This window comes from Elaeis guineensis, chromosome 8 (genome assembly GCF_000442705.2).
Source record: "Elaeis guineensis isolate ETL-2024a chromosome 8, EG11, whole genome shotgun sequence".
Taxonomy (NCBI): Eukaryota; Viridiplantae; Streptophyta; class Magnoliopsida; order Arecales; family Arecaceae; genus Elaeis; species Elaeis guineensis.
In genome coordinates this window covers 92,388,395-92,402,469 of record NC_026000.2, presented here as the reverse complement: position 1 = coordinate 92,402,469, position 14,075 = coordinate 92,388,395, and positions in this window count along the sequence as shown.

Genomic DNA, 14,075 nt, shown 5'->3' with positions numbered 1-14,075 from the left:
GCAACTGATTTAGGTGCTCCTAGACCAGCCCCTTTAATGGTCTCCCTTAAGCTGACTTGGTGAAGCCAGTGGGAGGATCATGATAAGCTGGATCATCTGACCTCCTCCTCTAAATCAATTAAATCCTCTAAAATTATTAGATCCTTAAAATAAAATAGTTATGGTGATAACTAGATCATAGCCTCCCATTAAGTGGATGATAATGGATCCATCAGTTGGATAATCATTGGAGGCCCAAAGGCCAGGTGCTTATCGGCCGATAGAATTGTCATTTATAATATGATTTCTTGACTGCATCTTTTTAAATGGTGGTTAGATTAGCCAACCAAAGTTGGGCCTAATCATTCATTGGCTAAATGGGCCAAGTATGGTCTTATTAATGGTTGGACCTAACCAAACCTTTTCAGTGGAGGCCAAAGCCTACTGATTAGGGATTGGAGCAAAATTAAAATTACTAGAAATTATTTAGAGAAACAATTAATTATGAATCTATCCTTAGATGTACATGGATTGGCCAATCAAAGTTGGGCTTGTGTGCAGTCTAAGTAGATTCTAGTATTCACTAAGGAATTAGGGTAATTCCTCGAATTGGAGGTAGAGACTACCAATTTGAATAAAATAGTGGGAGAAACCTTTTGATTAAACTTCAAATCTTAAGGTTTAATGAATCAATTACTAATTTGATTATGATTTTTCTTTATGCAGATATGGCCACTTTCCTATCACTCCGATCATTGTTGGACAATGATAATTTGGTGGGATCAAATTTCGGTAGCTGGTATCGAAAGTTGAAGATAGTCCTAGAGCATGAACAGATCCTATATGTGATAACGGATCCTGCACCTGAGGAGCCAGCTGCCAATGCATGTGGAACAGTCAGAGACACTTATCAGAAGTGACTCAGTGACTGAAATACGGTGCCCTGCATCATGCTGGCTATCATAAGTGACAAGTTTAATCGCAAATTTGAGACAGCTCAGCCAAAGGACATGCTTCAAGTATTGGAGGATGTCTTTGGCACACCCGATGACGTGGAGAGGCACAAGACTAGTTGTGCCATTTTCAATACCAAAATGCAGGATAGCGCCTCTGTCACTGATCATGTATTGTACGTGATCAAGCTGATGGAGCGTTTGAGCAAGCTCGGCTTTTCCTTGCATGAGCAGCTTGGAAAAGATGCAATACTGAACTCGCTGCCCAAGTCTTATCTCCCATTCTCCACTCATTATTAAATGACAAAGCCTGAACTAAACTACCACAGGTTACTGGGGTTGCTTTAGAACTTTAAGAAGGATCACCAACTCCATAAGGAGTCGGTGAACTTAGTGGGAGGTTCATCTTCTGGTTCTCGATCCTTTAAGAAAGAGAAGAAGAACAAGAAGAAGAAAGTGAAGAAGGTGCAAGTTCAGGCTGGGACATCAGTGCAGGGTCAGACCAGAAAGATCAAACCCGATAAGAGTCAAACTGAATGCTGCTTCTTTTACAAGAAGTGGGGGCACTGGAAGAGAAACTATCCTCAGTACGTTGCCTCCCTGGACTCGAACAGGCAGAGAAAGAAGCAAGCTGTTGCTGGACAAGGTATTTATATGATAACTCCTTACAATTTCTCTATTTGTGATATAACTGACTGGGTATTAGATACCGGTAGACTTTATCATATTTGCAATTTATTGCAGGGGTTGCAGGTCAGTAGGAGATTCGAGTAAGGCGAGAGGTTCTTGAACGTTGGAGATGAAAGACCAGTTCCAGTTCTAGCATTAGAAATCTTGAAACTTGTATTTGAGTCCCATATCATTGTTCTTAATGATTGTTATTTCTGTCCCAATTTTTTTTTAAATGTTATTTCTGTAGGCCTTCTAGCCAAAAATGATTATGAAATTTCAATAAAGAAATAAGTTTGTAATATCATTGTGAATGGTGTTACTATTTTTTGTGAACATTTGAATAATGGTGTGTATATGTTATCACAACCTGTTAACGTAGTCTATTCTACTGGCAAGCACCCTAGATTAGATAGTGTATCAGATATCTACTTATGGCACTATAGGCTAGGTCATATAAACAAGAATAGGATCAACAGGTTGACTCAAGAGGAAATCCTCGAAGTCAGTGATTGTGAATTACTTCTAACCTGTGAGTCCTGTCTTCTTGATAAAATGATCAAGTCACCTTTTACTAGAAAAAATGAGAGAGCAACTGAGCTCTTGGACCTAGTACATACTGATGTATGCGGGCCCATGAGCACAAGTGCTAGAGATGGATATTTCTACTTCATCACTTTCACAGATGATCTATCCAGATATGGATATGTCTATCTGATTAAACATAAGTCAGATTCATTTGAAATATTCAAATGATTTCGAAGTGAAGTAGAAAAATAAATTGGGAAGAGTATTAAAACTCTTCAATCTAATCGAGAAGAAAAATATCTTTCTGATGATTTTCTCACATATCTAGGAGAGAATGAGATTCTCTCTCAATGGACTCCTCCAAAAATACCACAGCATAATGGTGTGTCTGAAAGGAGAAATCGAACTCTGTTAGATATGGTCCGATCCATGATGGGTTTTGCCAGCTTGCTGATATCCTCTGGGGATATGCACTCGAATCGACCTGTTATCTGTTAAATAGGGTTCCAAGTAAGTCTGTAATTAAGACTCCATATGAGATATGGATAGGGCGTAAGCTAGCACTTTCACACCTTAGGGTCTGAGGGTGCCCGACCTATGTCAAATGGTTAGTTACAGATAAACTTGGACCTAGGTCCGACAAATGCACATTCATAGGGTACCCCAAAGAGATCAAAGGATATTTTTTCTATCATACTGATGAACAAAAAGTGTTCGTCAGCCTTAAGACAACCTTTTTAGAAAAATAGTTCCTTGGTGAGAGAACCATTGCCTCTAAGGTTAAACTTGATGAAGTTCAACAGGTAGAAGTACTAACACCAATAGCTGAATCTGAGTCAGATTTGATTAGATTAGATCCAGAGCCCAATGTACCTGCACCATTAAGGAGATCCAGTAGAGTACCACATCAGCCAGATAGATACTATGGATTTTTGATCCGAGACAGTGATCCCATCGAACTCAATGAAAATGATGAGGATCCGATCACCTATATGGATGCAATACAGAGATCTGATTTCAAGAAATGGCTTGAAGCTATGAAATCCGAAATAAAGTCCATGAAGGTCAACGATGTATGGATATTGGTTGACCCACCTGAAAGGGTTAAATCCATTGGGTGTAAATGGGTCTTTAAAAGGAAGAGGGGCGCAGATGGAAAGGTGGAGACCTATAAAGCCCGTCTGATTGCCAAGGGGTATCATCAACATTATGGTATTGACTATAACAAGATGTTCTCCCCTATGGCAATGCTCAAATCTATTTGGATAATGCTTGCAATAGCTGTCCATCTGGATTATGAGATCTGGTAGATGGATGTAAAGATAGCTTTTCTGAATGGAGAGCTGATCAAAGAGGTGTATATGATACAACCTGATGGGTTTACATTCATAGATGAGTCCAAGGTGTGTAAACTTCAGAGATCCATTTATGGATTGAAGCAAACTTCTCAGAGTTAAAACATGTATTTTGATAAGGTGATCAAAACGTATGGCTTCATTAAGAACGGAGAAGAGCCCTGCATCTATAAATGGGCAAATGGTCCAGTTGTGGTATTCCTTATCTTGTACGTGGATGACATTCTCATAATCGAAAATGACATCCCCGCACTATAGGAAATAAAAATTTGATTGTCATCGCAGTTTTCCATGAAGGACTTGGGTGAAGCATCCTACATCCTAGGGATGAAGATCTATAGAGATAGATCTACAAAGATGCTTGGGTTATCCCAGTCCACGTACATAGACACTGTGCTAAAGAGGTTCAGCATAGAGAATTTCAAGAAGGACTATCTACCGATAGGCTATGGAGAATTCCAAGAAAGACTATCTATTATGTACGCCATGACATGTACAAGGCCAGATGTGGCATACTCACTAGGAGTAGTGAGTAGATACCAATCTGATCCTGAAGAAAATCACTGAAAAGTGGTTAAAGCCATCCTTATGTATTTAAGAAATACTAAGGACCAATGGTTGGTTTATGACGAGTCAGATTTGAAACTTGTGGGGTTCACAGACTCCAGCTTTCAATCTGACCATGATGACAGCAGAAGTGTGTCGGGTTATATCTTTACTCTGAATGGTGGAGCCATCTGCTGGAAGAGTTTCAAGCAGCATACTGTGGCAGACTCTGTTTGTGAGGTGGAGTAATCACAGTATCGGATGCCACGAAGGAAGCTGTGTGGCTAAGAAAATTCATCACCAAACTCGGAGTAGCACCCTCTCTCGATGGTCCGGTCCTGCTCTACTGCGACAGTACTGGTGCCATTGCTCAGGCGAAGGAACCCAAAGCACACCAGCAGACGAAGCACATTTTGTGCTGCTTCCATCTGGTCTGAGAGATCGTGGATCAAGATGATGTCGACCTTTAGAAGATCAACGAAAAGGAGAACCTGACCAATCCCTTCACTAAAGCCCTGGTGATAAAGGAGTTCAACAACCACAAGTCAAAGATGGGTATTAGATACTGTGCCTAGTAGCTTTAGGACAAGTGGGAGTTGTTGGAAAATATGTCCTAAAAGCCAATCGTCAACCTATTGACGGTTGAGCAACCTTGTATTGTAATTGATTTGTTAATAAATAAAATATATTTTTGATATTTTTATCATAAGTTTTCATCTTCTAATGAACTCCGTTGTTGTGATGAAGTCCTTAGGACTATTTAGGTTCGATAAAAAGAGGATTTATCGATTAGTCCTTAAAACTGTTCATGATCAAATGATAGACTGTTAATAAGGATGATAGCTTCTATCGAGCATAGGTCACTGTAGGCCATATGGGTTGGTTATCCTCTTAACCAAGGAGTGTGGAGACACTGGTATGGTATACAGGTGAGATATAAGGGTACATCATCATCGAACGTAAATAACTCCAGAGCATTCTGCTGTTGAGAATGTCTCTGATGGGATATAGGTATAAGTGTCTCTTAGACCTGAGATCGCCTCAGTGACTTGTAAGCAACTCACTATGCTTTGGTACTGGACTAACTAAATTTCTAATTCAGTGATGGAAGGCTTCTGGGCACAGTCAAGTACTTGCAAAGTCGGAGTGTGATCAAGATGAGATTGACCACTCCAAGAGTTGGAAAAGAATGAGTCACTGTATTTCAATTTAGCAAAATCTTGGCCAGGATAATCCATCAGATGGATTTGATATTTTGAAATACAGTATGGACAACCTGATCAGAGTTGACAGTTGAACTCTGAGGTATCCTATGAGCATTTTGGTCAAGATGATAAATTATATAGAAACTATATCCGCATAAGTTCTAAGGATGTTGTTCTACACATTCGACCCATCCGACCGTCGGGTACCATTGCTAGATGGTCACTTCTGTTGCCCAGCTATGCAACCCAAGAGGGAGGGTGAATTGGGTTTCTAAAAATTTAAACTTAATTTGCAACTATGAAGATTATTTAACAAGAGCAAGATAAGTAAGGAGAGTATAATTTATGCAAGGGTAATAGTTAGATGCAAGAATGCAAGAGAATAAATAAGTTTAGGAGTAGAGCAATTAAGCACAACACAAACAAGAAGATTTATAGTGGTTCAGTGCCAACCTTGCACCTACATCCACTCCCCAAGCTCCTATTTGAGAATTCCAATCCACTAAACTGTATTCGACCTGAATACACTCGTCGGAACCTCCAACTCTAGCTATCCCAAGCTAGAACACTTATTTTTTGGGTATATGCCAACCCAATACAATCCGATTCAAGGTTCGGATCAACCTTCCCATATTTTGGAACCCTTCCAAAATAAAAATAATAACTCAAAAAGAGTATTACAGTTAATTGCACAGAAATACAGATGAAGCTCCTTTAATGAGCGAATAAAGCTTTAAATATACTTTACACAATTTGAAGGAAGTTCTTTTCGATTTTCTCAAGGTGGTTGGAGACTTGAATGAGCACTTGAGGAGTTGGTGAATTTGAATTAAAAGCTTCTTTAACTTCAAAAGGGCTCTTTTCTAAGGGCTAAAATGAATGCTTGAAGAATCTCTTCAAAAACTTTTTCTTGTTGCTGATTCCCTCCTTTAAGTGCCTTTCATAACTTTAAATGATGGTGGAGAGTAATCTGGACAGAAATAGAGCCGTTAGAGTACATTAAATGGGTATTAAATACAGTTAAAACGGGTTAAAAACTAGCCATTGCGAAACTTTTTCGTTGCAGGGGTCGACTCATAATGTCGACTCATGCTCATGGGTCGACTCATGGGGTTAACCTCTGTGGAAAAGAGCAGAAAATGACTGTTCTGTAATTTTAGCCTGCAAAGCAATAAAGGTCGACTCATAGGGTCGACTCATGCCAAGGGGTCGACCCATGGGGTCGACTCACAGAGTGTGCCAGCCAAAATTTTCACGTGCCATTAAGCCCTTTTAGCCATGAGTCGACTCATGGGGTCGACTCAAAATAAAAATCTAATTTTCTTACAAAATATGCTTCTAAAAATATTGAAATTGCCTCAAATAGATTGTACATCTTTTGTTCTTGCTCTTGAGGCTTTCGAATCAGAACTTGATAAAATTATGATTTCGCCCCTGAAATGCAATAAGTCTTTTTTTGAGCCAAAATTATTAGTAACCCCCTCAAATACTTTGTAATCATCAAAATTAATTTAAGGAGCAACAATCTCCTCCTTTTTGATGATGACAAAACACTTGAGCAAAAGCATATATAGAGTATTGAATATGAATTTCAAACTTATGAAGATACATCACTTAAATATTACACCCAAGTATTGGAACGAAATACATCATAAGTAGTTTAAAGACAAATTTGAAATTTGCTATAAATTTGAAATTTGTTAATAAGTGCATTTGCCTGGAAAGAAAAGCTGATTTTGATTCTTTGTAATAAGTGCATTTGCTTGGAAAGAAAAGCTGATTTTGATTCTTTGGCATATGACACAAGTTCCCATTTGCTTAATAATTTACTTATTGCTCATTCTTTATTTATTGCTTATTGTTCAATCTTTATTGTTTTTATTGCTCAATCTCGATTTCGATTCTTATACCATCTCCCCTTTTTTGATAACATCAATTGAGATTTTCTGCTTCCCTTTTTAAAGGACATATTTTCTCTATTCCTTCTTTTTGATGGGATCAATTTTACTTCTTTAGCTTCTTTCTTTGATTGCTTGTTTCTTTATTGCTTATTCTTTTACTCCCCCTCAATACAGCAAATGTGAAAGATATACCAATTTGCTCATTTAAAAGATATTGCTATTCAAGTGTTTCACAGCACAAATCTCATAATTAAAAGTAATTTAATTTGATCACATTCAAAGATATTCATTGAAAGTCAAAGTATATATATATATATCTAAAAGGTGACTGAATACATAGATGTTTCAATACATAAGTGTTAACTTAAAGTACAAAAGTCATGGATAGAAACTATCCAAGAGTCAATCAGTCAACATTGCATTACATGGCCCACAAGATAGATCCTAGACAAAAACTAAAGAAAGGACATACTACACTGGATCTAATAGATATCATGGCTGGACGGATCGGAGTCTGATGAATCAGAGATGGGATGAGGAGATGAAGGATCATGTCCACGAGCTCGACCTCGACCGCGTCTGCCTCTGCCACGGGTAGAAGTGCCAGCACGAGTGGATGGGTGAGAAGATCCTGAAGGCTGAGAAGCAAAGGACTAAGCTACGAGTGAGAGTTTGATGGTGTCCAGAAGGTTCAGAGCTCTCGAAATAGATTGTAGCAGTGCACTGAATTGAGTGGAAGCATGTTCACTAGAGCCCCTGATCTCTCTCCTCAGAAAATCAAAACCACTCTCTAAGACTCCTCGTAGTCTGGCTGCCTCCGCAGATAGGTCTGGGACCTCAATGATGTCCTCATGCGGCTGTGGATGGGCTAGAGCTAACACTTGCCCCTACAAGTCAAGTACTCTGCCAGTCAGTCTCAATATACAACCCTCAAGCTGCTCAATACGTACTGACTGATCAGCAATCATCTAAAAGATAGTGGAGATGTGAGGGATCAGTGTCTGATCAGATACATCGTGAGGTGTCGATCCCTGTCCAAAAGCTGAAGTACCAAACTGATGAGATAGTATGGAAGCTACACGCTGAGATATCATGTCTATCTGATCATCAGCCAATCTGATCTCTGAAGAATGTCCTCTGCTGTCCGGCTGCTAAACTGAAGTATGCCTCCTTGCGGACTCTGACGGGCCAGCCTCGTGATCAGAAATAAATTGAATATCTAGTGAAGTTGCTCTGTGATCACGGAGGGGTGAGGATGGTCCTTCCTCCTCTGCTCTGTCCTCAGCTCTCTCTTCCACACCTTTTGTCCAACCACCATTAGTTTTGGAAAAACCCATGAGGTGCAAAGTATGGTGGTTGATAGTGTCGGAATGAGATAGTCTAGCTACTGCCTCCCCCTCAAAGCTAACTCCAAACCTCCTAAATACTAAAGTGAGAGCCATTCCAAAAGGCAAGTGTGCCTTGGACCTATTCAAGGTCTCTCTCATAGACTCAAACATCAATGCCGGGAGGTTCAGGGGGGTTTGAGTAATTACATGATACATAATGCAGATGTTCCGACCAGAGAGAAGATCATGTCTACCACTTCTAAAGAAAAATAACTTAGTTACCATGTGGTGTAGCGGTCTTATCTCAATGGAAAGAATCTTTGCCTCTAATTTGTTCAGGCTTCCAGTGAAGGTTCTCCCTAGGATAACATTTATTCCTTCCTCTTTAACTGAGAGTTCCATGTTTGTGTACCCCTCACAAGGTAAATGAAGTATCTCCCCCAAAAGCACAGGATCTAGGTTAATGTTTACACCCTTCACTGTGGATTTTACTGTTTCATTACTGTATCCTAAATTTAGATAAAATTCTCTAACAAGATCCACATAAGTATTTTCTTTTAGGGAGCAGTAGAATTCCCAACCTTGGTCCTTAATTTTTGATCCGATAGTGAACCCTTCCTTTTTAAAAAATCTGAAATCAATATTTTTGTCGGGCTCTACCTTCCTATCAAAGAGAGGAACCTTACTAGGGCTGATTGGTGATCGGGTTGTAGCTGGAGCTGAAGCAGGAGCAGGGTTTGAAGCAGAAGTGGTCTCGGTTGCTGGTCTATTTCGGCGCACACTTTCTTCCAACCCGCAAACTGATTTCCTCCTCTATGGAAGCTTCATCTTGGGAGCCATTTGCATAGGTAGGACTAGCACAGAACTTTGGAGAGCAAATGTGAGGGAGAAATGAAGGATTTTTAGTAAAAAGATAAGGATTTTGGAGAAGTGGAGTGCCAATTTGGAGAAGACGGGTTGAGTCTAGGGTAGGCTCGAATCGTTCCAAATGAAGAAGGAGAAGGGGAGGAACTTGGTTCCAGGAGGGCGATTTAGAGGGTGAGAGATGGTGGGAGAGAGATCTTGAGAGAAAACTTGGATTTGAGGAAGAAGGGATAGAGACTTGGGTTTGGTGGAAAGAAGAAGGCGGAGTGTTGGGTCGGCTCAAGGAAAGATTTCCAACAAAAAGAGAACGTCCGAAGGATTTTATCATTATTACAAGTTTACCCTAGGGTCGACCTTAGGAGTCGACTTATGACACAGAGAAATTCAGAAAAATGATGAAACAAATTCAAAGAAAATTGAAACATTAGGAGAAGGATGTTTACCCAAAAATTGATTATGAGAATGATAATTTTGGACTTTTAAGCTCAAAAGAAAAGATGAGAATTAAGCTAAAGAGATTTTTGGTGGTGATACCTTGAAATCAGAGGGACACTTAAGCAGATGGATCAAGGATTCCTAATTCTCTCCTAATTTCATAGAATCTATCTTCACCTAAGGCCTTAGTAAAGATGTCAGCTAATTATTTTTCTGTACAAACATAGTCAAGAATTATGTCTTTATTTTGGACATGTTCTCTTATGAAATGATGCCTGATTTCAATATATTTTGACCCAGAATGTTGAATTGGATTTTTAGTAAGATTTATAGCACTAGTGTTATCACATCTAATGGGAGTTTCATTAAGTTTGATACCAAAGTCTTCGAGTTGTTGCTTAATCCACAAGATTTAAGCACAACAACTTCCGACTGTAATATATTCGGCCTCGGTCGTAAACAGTGCTATCGAATTTTATTTCTTGCTAAACCAAGAGATTAGGTTAACTCCAAGAAATTGGCAAGTTTCACTAGTATTTTTTTTATCTAATCTACATCCAGCAAAATCGGCATCTGAATATCCTATTAAGTCAATTAATGAGTCTTTAGAATACCATAATCTTAGAGTTTGTGTACCATTTAAATATCTAAGGATTCTTTTAACTGCATTCAAGTGTGATTCTTTTGGATTTGATTGAAAGCGAGCACAAAGACAAACACTAAATATAATATCAGGTCTACTAGCAGTTAAATATAATAGAGAACCAATCATACCTCTATAAAATTTTATGTCTACACTTTTACCTTCTTCGTCCTTGTCAAACTTACATGATGGGCTCATGGGTGTGCCAATTGCTTTGGAGTTCTCCATTCTAAATCTTTTGAGTAATTCTCTTATGTACTTCTTTGGATGATGGAGATTCCTTCCTTTATTTGTTTGATTTGGAGTCCGAGGAAGAATGTAAGTTCTCCCATCATGCTCATCTCGAACTCCCCGTGCATGAGCTTTGCAAAATCTTGACAAAGAATTTCATTAGTAGACCCAAAAATAATGTCATCAACATATATTTGTATAACTAATATATCATCTTGATTCTTTTAATAAAAAGGATTGTGTCTACATTTTCTCTTGAAAAATCATTATTAAGTAAAAATTTGCTTAGCCTTTCATACCAAGCCCTGGGTGCTTGTTTCAAACCATATAGAGCTTTATTTAATTTAAAAACATGATTAGGAAAAACTATAATTTTCAAAACCTAGGAATTGTTCTACATAAATTTCTTCAATAATATATCCATTTAAAAAAGTACTTTTGACATCCATTTAGAATAATTTAAATTTTATAAAGCAAGCATATGCAAGTAGAAGTCTAATTGCCTCTAATCTAGCAACAGGTGCAAAAGTCTCATCAAAATCAATTCCTTCTTGATAATAACCTTTTGCAACCAATCTTGCTTTATTTCTTATTATATTTTCATGTTCATCCAATTTATTCTTATATACCCATTTTGTGCCAATTATTGAATAATTTTTAGGTCTTGATACTAAGGTCCATACATTATTTCTTTCAAATTGATTAAGTTCTTCTTGCATTGCATTAATCCAATTATAATCTTTTTCAGCTTCGTCTATAGTTTTAGGTTCAAGATGAGAGACAAAAATAAAATGATTGAATGCATCTTTAAGTGAAGAATGAGTTCTTACACCATGGATAGGATCACCAATGATTAGTTCTTTGGGGTGATTGTGATCATACCTCCATTCTTTGGGTAGATTATTTGTACCTTGAGGTTGTTCTTCACCTTTCTCATCCTGTTTGTCTTCATGTTCTTCATCATCTTGAATTCTTGAATCTTTTAGAGTGATCTTCTTTATCCTTTCTATAAGAGAATCTGCATCATCAAAACCTTCATTCTTTCTTGAAGGAAGATCGTTAGTTCATCAAAGACAACATGTATTGACTCCTCTACTACTAAGGTTCTTTTGTTGAAAACTCTAAAGGCTTTACTAGAAGAGAAGTAACCAAGAAAAATCACTTCATCGAATTTTGCATCAAATTTTCCTAGTCTTTCTTTACCATTGTTTAACACAAAACATCGGCAACCAAAAATATGAAAATATGCAATGTTTGATTTTCTTCCTTTCCAAAGCTCATAGGGAGTTTTCTTTAAAATTTGTCTAATTAAAGCACGATTTAATATGTAACATGTCGTGTTAATTGCTTTCGCCCAAAAATATCTTGGAAGGTTGCTTTCACATAGCATGGTACGGGCCATTTCTTCAAAAGTTCTATTTTTTCTTTCTACTATCCCATTTTGTTGGGGTGTCCTAGGTGTCGAAAAGTTATGACCTATTCTTTTTTCATCACAAAATTTTTCAAAATCTTGATTTTCAAATTCAGTTCCATGATCACTTCGAATATTTTGAATTGAAAAACCTTTCTCATTAGTGACTTTTCGATAAAATTTAGAGAAAACTTGAAAAGTTTCATCCTTGTGTGCCAAAAAAAAAAACTCATGTAAAATGAGAGAAATCATCAATAATTACAAAACCATATCATTTTTCTCCTAGACTAGTAGTTCTAGTAGGTCCAAATAAATTCATGTGCAATAGTTCTAATGGCCTAGAAGTTGAAACAATATTTTTAGGTTTGAATGAAACTCTTGTTTGTTTATCTAGTTGGCATGCATCATAAATTCTATCATTTTCAAAGTTCAATTTGGGTAGACCAATAACCAATTCTTTCTTAATGAGTTTTGAAAGTGAATGCATGCTAATATGTGCAAGCCTACGATGCCAAAGCCAACTAGTCTCATTAATCTTGGCATTCAAGAAAACTAGGCATTGCATGTTTATTTTGGATAGATCATTCAAATCTATCATATAAATATTACCATGTCTATGCCCAACAAATTTAATGCCTTCATTAATAGGACTAGTCACAATGTAAACAGAAGATTCAAAAATAACTTTGTATCCTTTATCACAATATTTGACTGATGCTTAATAAATTATGTTTTAAATTATTTACTAATAAAATATTTTTAATATACTTAGAGGGAGTGATACCAATGTTACCTATACCGATGATCTTTCCTTTTTCATTGTCTTTAAAGGTGACCATCCCTCCATTTTTAGCATCAAGTGTGATGAATTAGGATTCATCACCAGTCATGTATCTCGAGCATCCGCTATCAAGATACTATTTTCGATTTGCTCCTTGGGATGCTAGACACACCTGCAAGCAAAAGTCAAGTTTTTACTTTAAGTACCCAAGCTTTCTTGGGTCCTTTTTGGTTAGTCACAATGGTTCCTTTTGGAACCCATATTTTCTTTGCATTAAAATTTATAGATTTGTTAGAGAGACAAGTGTATGACTTGTGACCTATTCTACCACATTTGAAGCAAGTAATATTTGAGAACTTGTTATTTGAAGAGTTCACATAGATATTTTTTAGAAACTTTTATTTCTTTAAGGGGTTGTAACCAAGACCAGTCTTATCATAAATGACCTTTTGATTTTTAAGAATCATATTAAGTTTATTAGAACTTAAAGTAAATTTTTTAACTATTGATTTTATCTTGGCAATTTCATTCTTTAAGTTCAGATTTTCTTGAAATAGGATAGATTTTTCATTTGAAATGCTCTCATTTTGTTCTAGTAAAGATTGATTTTTTGATTTTAACTCTTTGTTCTTTACCCCTAGCTTCTTTAGTTCATCAATTAAATCATAAAAAGCTTCATGAAGTTCTTCAAAGGTAAAGTCAATAGGAGTTGTAGAATTTACCTCATTTTCATGTGCCATGAGGCACAAGTTGGCTTGTTCATTTGAGTCTTCTTCTTCAGAGCTTGACTCATCACTTCCACTCCAAGTAGCCATCATGGCCTTCTTCTTGAACTTCTTGGGACCCTTCTTCAGTTGTGGGCATTCAGACTTAAAGTGTCTCAATTTCTTACATTCGTAGCAAATAAGGGGTTGGTCTTTATCCTTTTGTTTGCTATGTTCTCCTTTTGTGGGTGGCCTCTTCCTCATTCCTTATTTTCCTTTTCTCAAAAATTTTTTAAACCTTCTAGTAATAAGAGCCATTTCTTCATCCTGCTCTTTATTTTTCGTATCATCAGTTTCTTCATCAAGTTGAGCTGTGGATTTGAGGGCGATTGTCTTCTTCTTTTTGACTTCTTCTTGATGTTGTTTCATGCTCAGCTCATGTGTCATCAGTGATCCTAAAAGCTCTTCCAAGGGTAGGATGTTCAGATCCTTGGTTTCTTGGATAACAGTCACTTTGGCTTCTCAAGTTCTTAGTAAGGACC